Source organism: Schistocerca serialis, chromosome 7 (assembly GCF_023864345.2).
Source record: "Schistocerca serialis cubense isolate TAMUIC-IGC-003099 chromosome 7, iqSchSeri2.2, whole genome shotgun sequence".
Taxonomy (NCBI): Eukaryota; Metazoa; Arthropoda; class Insecta; order Orthoptera; family Acrididae; genus Schistocerca; species Schistocerca serialis.
The window spans coordinates 146,997,440-147,011,128 of NC_064644.1; positions in this window are offsets into that span (position 1 = coordinate 146,997,440).

Below are 13,689 nucleotides of genomic sequence, written 5' to 3' on the forward strand. Positions count from 1 at the left end.
TTAAGCACCATACAATACTGCTTGCAACGGGGTACTTCTAACATTTTGAAATACAGTAATTCCTGCTTTGTTCTACATGAAATCCTCATCCCACCAGTCAGCCAAGGAGCTGTCTTTTACACCTAGTACACCGTTTAGAACGTTCTTATGGAAAGCAACTCTCAAAGAATATGAGAAATGTGTTAAGGAAGCATTATATTTGTCATATATGCTATGACACTAAAATCATTCTGCTACTCTTGTTCCTTGACGAGGATTAAAAAACCCTCTATTGCCGTTGAATTAGATATGCTACATCGTTTGTAACTATATCTGACATTTGTTTGAGTACAAAAGCCTTTTAGTGTTAAGATTTGTGCATCATGGTCTGAAAGGCCATTCACGCTTTTACCAACAATATGTCTATCTAGCAATGGAGAATGAATAAAAATAATGTCTATGGCTGTGCTATTGATCCCCTGCACCCTTATTGGAAAGAAAAACACAGTCTGCATCAGTTGACATGTGTTTAGGGTATCCACTAATACTCTTTTTCTTGCACAATCATATAAAAAATTTTTACTGAAGCCTCCACATATAACTAAGTTCTGATACTTCTTCTAAAGTGAGTCACGAACCCCCTCCAGTTTGAGCTGAAATGCTCTGAGGTCAGAATTAGGGGACCTGTAAGCAACAACAATTACTAGTTTCAATAAATTCAACTGGTCCTGCACAAAATTCAAATATCTGTTCAGTTCAGTGCTATGATACGTCAATGGAGTCTAACGGAGCACTGTTTTTTACGTACATGGACACTCCACCACTTCGCAAGGAGCTCCTTGAAAAACAGCCAGCTAATCTGTGTCCTGGTAAAGAAAGCCTCCGAATTGCCAAATTATTTAAGTGGTGCGCCGATATACCAATCTACATCCGCATCTACATGGATACTCTGCATATCACATTTCAGTGCCTGGCAGAGGGTACATCGGACCACCTTCACAATTCTCTATTATTCCAGTCTCGTATAGCGCGAGGAAATAGTGAACACCTATATCATTCCGTACGAGCTTAGATTTCCCTTATTTTATGGTGGTGATCGTTCCTCCCTATGTAGGTCGGTGCCAACAATATTTTCGACCCCCCCCCCCCGCAATCGGAGAAGGAAGTTCGTGATTGGAATTTCGTGAAAAGTCCCCTCCCAATGGAAAACGCCTTTCTTTTATTCATTTCCAGCCCAAACCCTGCATCATTTCTGTGACATTCTCTCGCATATTTCGTGATAATACAAAACGTGCTTCCTTTCTTTGGTTTCAGAGTCAACATCTATAAGCAGATCACTAACTTTATCTCTAATAACTCCTATATTTTGATGAAATATGCTAATGCCTACTCTATTAGGAAACATGACGTTCTTTGAAGGTGATTTTTCAGCTATAGAGACTAACTTCAATTTACTTGACTTAAATCCAAAAAGGTGCTGCTCCAACAGCAACTACTACAGGGTTTTTTCATGAGTTCGTGTTCGTGCTATTGGCGACAAGTCTGAAGATGTGGTTGGCCAGGGCAAAAGGCTGACAGCCTGCGACACCAAGAAGGCACGTGTTTGTGCTACAACGTATGTTCATGCATTATCTTGTTGAAAAATGGCCTTTGAAGTAGCGTGCAGAATGGGTATGGTTATGGGCTGCAGGATGTCATTCACGTAGATCATACTGGCCACAGTAACCTGGACAAGGGCTAACCGTGATTTGTGGTTGTACCAAATAGCACTCCCACAGGAAAAGGCTTGGGTTGGCGTTGTATGTCTTGTGCAAATGCCGTCACTGTGAAGCCACTCCTCTTGGCTGCAGCGAACCAAAATGCGACCATCATTTTGAAACAAACAGAACCTGTGTTCGTCCGAAGACACTGTCTGATACAATTCCCGTTCTCAGTAACGTCTTTCCACATACCATTGCCGTCTATCTTGTTTCCGCACATTTGTTGAAGATAGGCGAACAAGTGGAAGACGTGCACGTACCCACTGCCGTAATAAATGGCAATGTGTTACACTGCTCCACTGTTTCTCTAAAGCCGAGGAGGACGCAGATCTGTCCTGCAATTGCCTTCGGATGGGGTGTCGATCTTTTCGGGGGTGGTCTAGGTGATGCGACTATACCCACCTCGTCGTGTTCCACGGCCTTCCGTGAACCATTCGACACAAACCAATTGTACAGCCCGTACGCTTCGACCCACATCAGCAGTAATTTCCCGGATTGATGTGTCACATCACATCACACTCAGGGAGTTTAAAAGAGGGCCCACTATTCTCATTCTCCTATGACAGTAGTGCGTCCTCTTTCAACTCGCTGATTTGACGGTCGCCTATACATCTGAAAGGCAACCTGCGCGTCTGCTCAAGTCACACTCATCCATTACCTTCGATGTATAGTGATAAGGACAGGCGCAAACGCATTTTACCCGTAGATGGTGTTGCGAAATGATATCGATTTTGACCTTGAAGACGAGGGCTGACATAGTTAAAATGCTAGTCATTTCTGCATAACACACCAATGTACATCTCCTGTGAATATGAACGTCTATCTCCAGTCGTTCAAGGTGCTCTATTTTTTTCTGAACATGAGTGTATTTATTGCGCTTAGAGAGTCATTTTTGTGTGCTCCTGGACTGTGGAACTGTTAGTGTAACTTTGGAGAAAGTTCCATGTCTGTGCGCCTGGGTTACGTGTGCGTGTGCCGCAGTAACGTTCAGTGGGAAGTTGAGACGAGCCGCCAGCATTCGACAGCATTATACTTCCCAAGCGCGGCATCATCATGTTGCTCACGCATGCGCATTGCCGTTTCCATGTATATTATTTTTGTTTCTTTGTTACATATACTTAACTGTACTTCAGTGTGATACACCCATGTTTTATTATATTGCCATGCAAGGTCATAATGTAATGACGATAGCGTGAAGGGAGAAAACCGCACACGCACACCAGTATTCGAGAGTTGTGTTGCAGTATACAGAGGCGGACCAAAGGTACTTTGCGTTTGGAGAAGAAATTTTATCTTTGCAACGTAGTGCATGAGAGGTGGATTGAAACATGTTCTGATTATTTTGGATGTTAGAATTTAACGGTAGGCTAAAATCACTTGACTGTACAAAGTTAGGTAAACGCAAAGATTGATTTTATATTATTGCCTTTCGATTTGGCTTCCACAACACCACAACTCATACACCTGACACTATTAAACTTAGTGAATAAGATTATTCTGTAAGTTAGAGTTAAGGGTGTACAAATTTAGATACACGAATTTTTTTTTTTTTTGTGCTTTCTCGTAGCTCACACAGCTGAAACTGTGCCACCTAGTAAATAAGAAGAAGGTCTCCCAATATCAGTGATGCGTACATTTATCAGTGATGTATGTTTTACATATAATAATCGTAAGTTCTTTGCTAGGAAACAAGGTATGAATCTTATTTTTGTGTGTGTTCTAAATTGTTAAAACAAACTCACTGAGAAGTAACATAGTGCACTGGTGGTAAATTTTTTAAAGTGTTACCCATATGTCCCTATCAGGCTTGGCCCGTGGCAGTTCATTAATGAATGTCATCGAAAAATCTGTTGTCCTGTTTGACAAAATGTTTTTTAGAGCTCCTTCATAAATATTATTGTAGTGTGAAGTTATGTATTGTGTCACGTGACTTACTTCTACGTGTCTTCTGTCTATATCTTGCAGGCACTTGTGACATATAACGCTTTGATGATTATCACTGTGGTGTACAATTCATTTTTGTTTCACTTACCTTAACTACATGTTATTTAGACGTATAGTATTCTCATTTGTGACACACACATCTCCTTGAATGTGTATGGTTCATTTTCACATATCTTAATTGTTTACATTGTGTATGTTGGTCCATAACCCACGACCTGTCACTTCATATGTGTCAGATTCTCTTTCGTGGGCTGCGTGTGTGGAATTCTCACCGCAACTGATGGACGGCAATTTGATTTCATCTGGAACCCTTGCTCCCTCTATCTTAGTTCCAAATATCAAACTCTCCTCGTCCTCCTCACACTTAACTAAATTAATTGAATCATTTGTGCCCTCTGCGGCTTATGCCACCCGGTCTTCGAACAAAATGACCACGGTTTTAGAGGTCCAATTCATATCACTACCCTACTCCAGAGTAAGTCATTACCGATTATATAACCGAGCGACAACCCACATGGCAGCCACTTCCTCCATCGCTTAGCGAAACCAGGACTTACTTTTCTATTTCTTCCTTTTCGTCCTAAAAGCAGGAATCAACGAAGTTCCTTTTACGGGTATCTCAGCTAATGTACCACCACTTTCTATCAGTTCTGCGTAAGAAGACGCCGAAAGTGCTCTCATTTATGACACAGAATCCAAACATTCTCTTATCGTAATAGAGTCTACGGTAACATCAATGAGGGACACTGATTGTCCTCTTTTTCCGGTAACTGTGGGTCATCAGAATACTGGTCAATGGCGTCTTGTGATTGTGACTGCCTGCATCGCATGTTGCATACCTCATATTCCTTATGTACTGATGCGCATCCTGCCGTATATCATTGGTTGATCACTTGTGTCACCTCGTGCTGCTGTGTCTGAGATAGGGCCAGAAGAGGTGAACCTCCATTACCCCCCAGCCACTCTTATTATCTGGAGCGTTCACTCAAGTCATGTGGCGTCTGTGGTCTGATACTTCGTTCATATCCTCGTCTCCCTCGTTTAAACCATGGCGTCTATGTCGTTTCTCCCATTCTCCTCTTCTCTGCTTCGTCCGTTATTGCGCCAATTATACCTGTCGCTGGGCATCACAGTGCTTGGGGCGCCCCATTTTGTGCCCTCATTGCGTTAGCTTGCGCCTTCTTTGTTTCACCTGCTCTTCGATGTCATCCAAGGATCTTAAAATATTGAGGATCTGTTCTCTGGAAGTGCCTTGACGAGTGCTCGTCGTAAATCGGCAGGAAAATGTTAAAGCATGGCGCCACACTATTTTCCCACTGTCATTTTATTGTGCAAGTATCTTATCAGAGCGGCACATTTTATCGTGGATTGGCGTGACAATGAAGCATACTGACCCCGATATATGTCCATCTTCGCACTTGCTTGTGCGGCTATGATTCAATATGTTACCAGAAATTTAGTGCAGAAATACAACTACAGTTCTCCCAAATTGTTACGTCAGGATATACATTGCAGCACTTCTTTCGCACGTAGATACGCGTCTACATTCTTTGAGTGTGCTGTCGAGTCGGTGCTGCGTCATCGACCGAGCATAGGCAGCGGTATGTCCACCCCGCGCATCTTGATTGTGGCCTGCAAATTCGTTGGCGTGACCTGCATTTCAGAGACATTACCCTTTCGCATTGGAGCACTTCTTATGCAAGGGCTGACACTTTTCTTTGTGCTTTTTAAACGATCTAATTTTCCTAACCATGCACGAGGATACTTCAACCATCTTCGCGTTTACCCTCGTTTCTAAGTTGTCAGCTTTCGTTTCACACCCTTTTATCACCTGGTGCACGCTGTTGCTGACCTCCGTAAGTATCTTTTTACACTACTCGCCACCAAGATGACGTGCTACAGACGCGAAATTTAACCGACAGGAAGAAGATGCTGCGATATGCAAATGGTTAGCTTTACAGAGCATTCACACAAGGTTGGCGCCGGTGGTGTCACCTACAACGCCACAGAGGACAGTTTCCAACCGATTTCTCATACACAAACAGCAGTTGACCGGCGTTGCCTGGTGAATCATTGTTGTGATGCCTCGTGTAAGGAGGACAAATGCGTACCAACACGTTTCCGACTTCGCTAAAGGTCGGATTGTAGCCTACCACGATTGCGGTTTATCGTATCGTGACATTGCTGCTCACGTTGGTAGTGATCCAATGACTGTTAGCAGAATATGGAATCGGTGGGTTCAGGAGGGTAATACTGAAGGCCGTGCTGGATCCCAACGGCCTCGTATCACTGGCAATCGAGATGACACGCATCTTATCCGCATGGCTGTAACGGATCGTGCAGCCACGTCTCAATCGATGAGTCAACAGATGGGGACGTTCGCAAGACAACAACCATCTGCACGAACAGTTCGACGACGTTTGCAGCAGCATGGACTATCAGCTCGGAGACTATGGCTGCAGTCACCCTTGACGCTGCATCACAGACAGGAGCGCCTTCGATGGTGTACTCAATGACGAAATTGGGTGCACGAATAGCAAAACGTCATTTTTTCGGATGAATCCAGGTTCTGTTTACACCATCATGATGGACGAATCCGTGTTTGGCGACATCTCGCTGAACGCGCGTTGGAAGAGTGTATTCGGCATCGCCATACTGGCGTATCACCCGGCGTGATGGTATGGTTTGCCATTGGTTACACGTCTCGGTCACCTCTTGTTCTCACTGACGGCGCTTGGAACAGTGGACGTTACATTTAAGATGTGTTATGACCCGTGGCTCTACCCTTCATTCGATCCCTGTGAAACCCTACATTTCTGCAGGATAATGCACGACCGCGTGTTGCAGGTTCAGTACGGGCCTTTCTGGATGCAGAAAATGTTCGACTGCTGCCCTGGCCAGCACATTCTCCAGATCTATCACCAATTGAAAACGTCTGGTCAATGGTGGCCGAGCAACTGGCTAGTCACAATATGCCGGTCACTACTCTTGATGAACTGTGGTATCTTGTTGAAGCTGCATGGGCAGTTGTACCTGTACACGCCATCCAAGCTCTTTTTGACTCAATGCCCAGGCGTATCAAGGCCGTTATTACGGCCAGAGGTGGTTGTTCTGGGTACTGATTTCTCAGGATATATGCACCCAAATTGTGTGAAAATGTAATAACATGTCAGTTGTAGTATAATATATTTGTCTATTGAATACCCGTTTATGATCTGCATTTCTTCTTGGTGAAGCAATTTTAATGGTCAGTTGTGTAGTTTGGATCTCCAATTCTTGTCTAACTTTAGCGAGCTGCCCATCAAGCCTTTGACCGCTTCCACACGTTATAATCGTGTTTTATTCTCCACTCTCACATTTATCGGTCTCTTACGTCTCACTCGCATAGAAGAACGGAATTACAAACTAAACTCGCGCTGCAGAACGAACAGAGACAATACAGCGCTGATGGCAACGCTGCTAGCAGTAAACAGGACAACCGAAACGTGGAACACAATAACCACAACAACAAAATATGCATTCTAAAAGTATATCGCAAAGTACGGGGAGGGATGTGGTGACGAGAACTTAATACCAGATACCGCTGCATCTCCCTCATATGCTCATATGCAGCACACCCAGCACACACAAACACATCATCCGTGCGCCTGACATCATACCCAAAAAAGTTAGCATATTCAAATGAAGGAATGGGAACCCTTCCTGAGTGATGTCTGAAGTTCTGATACTAGTGAAAATTGATGGAGAAGTTGCCATGACCTTTTGTTTCCGTACTGTCTCACCGACTTGAATTCTTCTTCCCTCATTCATTTCTCAGCTCAACGATTCCTCGAAACTTTCTCCTCTCGCGGCAATCTCATTGGCCGACTCAATTTGCAGTGCCACCCATTGATTGATCGGCATTTCATGAACACACATCTTGGTGTGGCAGTCACAAAGTTCGATGGCACAGTTACCTCGTCCATGGCAAAATTATCCAGGCTGATACTATATCTCCATATTTAGCAATTATATACAATCGCTCGCTCACAGAAAGTTCTCTGTCTAAAGACTGGAAACTTGCTCATGTCACACGAGTACCCAAAAATGGAGACAGGAGTAATCCGCTGAATTACAGGCACATATCACTTACGCCGATTTGAGGTAGGGTTTTGGAACATATACTGTGTTCGAACATTATGTATTACCCCGAAGAAAACGATTTATTGACATATAGTCAGAAAGGATTTAGTAATCATCGTTGTTGTGAAACACAACTAGCTCTTTATACTTGTGAAGTAATGAGTGCTATAGAGAGGGGATGTCAAATTAATTCCATCTTTTTATATTTCCAAAAGGCTTCTGACAGCATTACTCCAACCAACCAGCGAGCGTATGGAATATCGCCTCACTTGTTCGACTGGATTCGTGATTTCCTGCCAGAAAGGTCACAGTTCGTAGTAATAGACGGAAAATCATCTAGCAAAACAGAGGTAACATCCGGCGTTCCCCATGGAAGTGTTACAGGCCCTCTATTGTTCCTGGTCTACATTAACTTCATAGGAGATAATCTGAGTAGCCCTGTTTAATGCAGACGATGATGTCATTTACCGTCACGTAAAGTCATCAGATGATCAAAACGAATTGAAAAATGATTTAGATAAGATATTAGTGTGGTGCGAAAGCTGGCAGTTGACCCTGAATAAATGAAAGTATGAAGTTATTCACATGAGTTCTAAAAGAAATCCGCTAAATTTCGATTACATGATAAATCACACAAATCTAAAGGCTATAAATTCAACTAAATACGTATGGATTGCAATTAAATAACCCAAATTGGAACGATCAGATAGATAATGCTGAGGGTAGAGCAAACACAAAACTGCGATATATTGGCAGAACACTTAGAACGTTCAATAGATGTATTTACGAGACTGCTTACACCATGCATGTCCGCCCTATTCTGGAGTATTGTTGTGCGGTGTGGGATCTGCGTTAGATGGGACTGACGGATGACATCTAAAAAGTTCAAAGAAGGGTGGCTGGGTTTGTATTATCGCGAAATAGAGGAGATAGTGCCACAGACGTGATAGGTGAATTGAAGTGACAAACATTAAAACAAAGGAGCTTTTCGCTGCGACAGGACCTCCTCATGAAATTTTAATTACCCGTTTTCTCCTCCGATTGCGAAAACATTGTTTGCGCCCACATACATAGGGAGAAATGATCATGACGATAAAATAACAAAAATCAGTGGTCGCACAGAAAAATTTAAGTGCTCGCTTTTCCCGCGCCCCGCTCGAGAGTGGAACGATTGAGAGACAGCTCGAAGGTTGTTCATTGAACTCTCTGCGAGGCACTTTATTGTGAAAAGCGAAGTTATCACGTAGATGTAGATGTAGATGAACATGAACCATCAACTCACCATCTACATCAACCATGTCTTCTACATTTCGACAACCCAGAAATTATCCTGTTCCTCGTTATTCTACAATATGCAAAATATCTTGTGGGAACTCAATAACCCAAACTAATTCCCTGAACTGACGGTATACTCTCATGCAAACCAATCCTTAGCGTATGGATTTGCAGGTCGATTGGCAGCACAACCATGATTGATTTTAGCTAGACAATCGTCAAGCAAGTAAGAGCCGAAAAATGGAGATTGCTCTTCACCATCATGTGGCAAAACCTTCGTTTGTCCGTGGACTCATAGCTCCATCACCAAAATCCAGCAGAATTGTCCCTACTGAATTAACTTCACTGTCATCTACTCCACATAACCTGTAAGATGGAGACCTGAGTCTCTCCCTACCTAACAGTCCTAGGCCAATGACTGCCATGTGCACATCTGTATCTACTAAATACTTATATTGCCTCCATGCACTAAGCCTTTATTATCAGAATCTCATTCCTGTATTCATCTATGCAGTAGTATATCCTACTGAGAATGCTTTCTGATGGGCAATGCAATCCAATTTACATTTAGCGGATTCTTGTGCCAATGCTTGTAATTACTACACTCTCGTGCTTTAAGGCTGACCCGCCCACATTCATAGCACTGCAGCTGACAACATCGATTCCGCAGATAGTCTTCCAATCCGAATTGGTAATAAGTTATTTTGGAGGGGAAAATCTAACGGACACCACATCCTCCTATAGCATCATCGATTTCTTATCACTGTGTGGTGATCCTAATAGCTGGATGGATTCTCCATCTTGACTCTACGTAACATGCAGTAGACATGCAGAGATCTCTTTTCAGCTTCCCACAGAATGACCCTACCTGACTCTGCACGCTGCTCAGCTCATACAGTTTTCAGTTAGGACCTGATGACCACCGACGTATTATTGACATAGACCCTTCCAGGCCGTACCAGCGTCACCTGGCGATCAATGAATGCTAGTCAGATACACGCAACGTGCATATAATATCAGTGAGAATACTGTGTGTATGTGGAAAAGACATGCGATCTATCTAGTTTCACTGAAGGTAGATTGTGATAGCCCAGCGGCTTGGCGCAAGCACTTAGGAAACTGTACGACTTGTCACAAGGTTGAGGTGTGTTCTGGTGAGTGTCATGTGACGAAACAAGGTCAAACCATGTCCAGTTGTCGTGGGATTAAGCTGTCATCCTTCATTACAGATGTCAGGCGTTGTAGGCTGGGTAGAGTGGTAAAACAGGACTGGAAACGAACTGTGGGGAAACTAATATCAGACTTTAACGCTGGGAAGACTGCAAGCATGTCTGAACGTACAGTGCACCGAACACCCCTAAAAATGGGTTTCCACAACCGAGAACCAACGCTTGTGTCAATGATAAGACCATGACATCGGGAACTATGACTAAACTTGCCACGTGACCATCGTCACTGGAGGTTGGTACGATGTCGAAGCGTTGCCTGGTTTGAGGAATCCCTTTACCGTCTTCATCATGCCGACGGGAGGGCGCGAATCTGTCATTTTCTAGGAGAACAGATCCTTACACCTGCACTGTAGGACGGAGACGCCTGGCAGCGGCTCCTTTATGATCTGGGGGATATTCATGTGGACATCCATGGGTCCGATGGAGGTCCTGCAAGGCACCGTGAGTGCCAAGGAGTTTCGCACACAGATAGCAGACCACGTACATCGCTTCATGACAATCATAATTCCCGATGGCAGTGGCATTTATCAAAAAGATAAAGAGCCATGTGAGAAGGCCAGGATTAAGACGGAGTGGTTCAAGGAACACCGTGACGAGTTCCACTTATGTACTGCCTTCCAAACTCGCCAGATCTGAACCAGATGGAACACATCGGGGATGCGATAGAATGTGGCACCCAAGCTCATCCCCTCTCTCCACGGACTTGGGCGTGTGGACGTGGTGCCATCTCCTACCGGCCATCTACTAAGGTCTAACTGCTTGCATGCCACGATGCCTCGCTGATGTTATTAGGTGGGCATCATATCCTGCTTGATCAGTTTATGTTTCTGCATTAATCTTCTGAATCTGTCTGAGACGTGATGTAGGATTTAGCCTCGTCCATTAACCGTAAATTAGCCATATGTAGACAGGTCTCTTCTAGTCAGTTACTTGATTCAGTGATAGCTACCACATCACTATTAAACACAGTTACTTCCTCTGTAGTTTCCTAGAAAAAGGCGTCATCAGGTTGGCTGGGAAGGCATCTACAAAAATATGGGATATACTCAACAACGATTTGGCTTCTCGTAGTACATATGCTGTCGTGTATATGCTGTTGAATGGCTTACAGTACTTCCACTTGCCTACATAAGTCCTTTTCCACTCTTTATGCTGATAATTTACTGCCAATAACCTGGTTACCTGGCCGAGAAGAAGCAACAGCAAAACCATTAGCAGCTACAGGTTTGTCTGCCATCTTGTGTATTCTACAACTGAAGTTACGATAGTAGAAATGAATGTGAAATAATGACTTACAATACACACAAAAAATTAACTAAATCTATTACAAAGCCGTATCACGGCCCAACAGCGAACAAACAGCAAACAAAAATGGCTGAATACAAAATGATCAAATAATCTACAAGTGACACATGTAACTGGCACTGCCTTAGTGCATGGATAATCATGCCACGACAAATTCCGGAATTTACAGCTCGTTGGCCTTAAATAAGAGTCTCTGTAATTTTGAACGAATTGGGTCAAGTCTGCAGGCTTCAGAGGTGTAATAAACGACACTTTCAATGTGTTACCCATGTCAATATAATTCAATATGGCTACGATCAGATGAACACTAAAAATAGACAACAGAGAAGTGTTCACTCATTGTACTGCATTGTGTCAGACTCTAAGACCAGACAGGCAATGGAGGCTGATGTGAGAGACGTTGTTTCACTGTTGACACAGACCTGAGGTGACAGCCAATTCTGATACCAGTATATACCAATCAATGCGATGTAACGCCTAGACATGCTGGAATACAGGGAAGAGGGCCTTTAGTGCGTTCTGATGCCCAATGTGATAATTAGGGGCTTACACATTTATTGTTTTTGACTTTACAGTTCAGTCAACCTCTCTGGGGCACTGCTCATGGCAGCAGAAGTAACAAATGGAGATTAAAATACAAATGCCCTTACCTTCGCAGTCTCAAGGGCAATCGCGAAGACAAGGCCAGTAGCGCGGCAAAGCTCGTTGTGGCACCCATATTATATAAAATTCATATAATGATTAATTACATTGACCAAGGAAACCTCCTTTCTATGCCTGAACCTATTGTTCTGCTAAGCGGTATATGACTGCTGGAGTTGTTTTATGACGTCCAGTGGATTATTTGTCAATTTCAGAAACCCTTCTTCTGCACATTCCATAACCCCACTGAAAGAAGTATATCTACTTTGCAATCCTCTTCATTTACGATCTGAGTCTCTTTTTCCCTTCCAAGGAAATCCCCCAGACATCACACCCTTTCCCATCCTCCATTCCTCCTCCACTTTCTGATCTGGAAATTTGTACAAGAAGACTAAGTCTATGCTCAGATGTTGGTGTGGAAAAATCTCATGACACGAATTCAAAATCAATGACAGTTGAGGTAATAATATATTAATTCGGTTTACGTATTCATAATTCAAACAGACTGTAGGGCACAGATTGCCTCCCAGCCACTGCCTCACTTCTCCCAACCATTCCCTCACTTAGGTATTCGCTGGAAAAAGTTTGTACTAAGCAGTAGAACTGGGTGGAACTCATCACACGAAATGTGCCCTAAAGCCTGTGGTTCTCTTTGTTTGGGTGAAAAATATCCAACTCTTATGAAGCCACAAATGTGATTTAAAAATGGTAGGAAATACTCCATCTTCACAACTTAATCAAATTAGTTGTTTAAGGATTTACAGTAGGCAAGGTAAGTAAAAAAGCTCCAGGAGGTGTAAGTCAAATGGATTACTTAAAACGCTCCCTGCCACCTTATGACGATTCTTCTCGGCAATAAAACCTATTTTCTGCATTTGATAATGACATGCATACATTTTACAAATCAAATAATTAAATTCCCACCACAAATTTACCACAGTCCTCAATACATTCATAGGTCTTGTAAGCACCAAAGTTTGAGAACACAAGCACCCTCTTGCACTACAATGTTTACACTAAACATATCTGGCAAAAAAACCCACACACACACACACAAACACCAGTTGTTATCATGAAATATGTGCTGTTTGCTAACTGCTCGAGTCAGGGGTCCCAGCCACATCGCCAGGAGAGGACTGCAGTCTTGCACTCATGTTGGCGACACTGGCAGTTACATGGCCGTCTCCACTTATCCACATGTCAGCCATACCAGATACTCAGATGCTACGTATACTGCAACTGTGACTGTCCAACAATCAATATATCAATTTACATAGGCATAATAATTGTCCAGCATGAGCACCAACTGTATTGAATGTTCCCAATATTTCATGTAAAAATCTAAAAAATACATGCAATTGGAACATCAGCTTCTGTCAACACTCAATTAGCATACTGGTTTGTTGGCTGTTCAACCACCCAGAGGGTGCCAT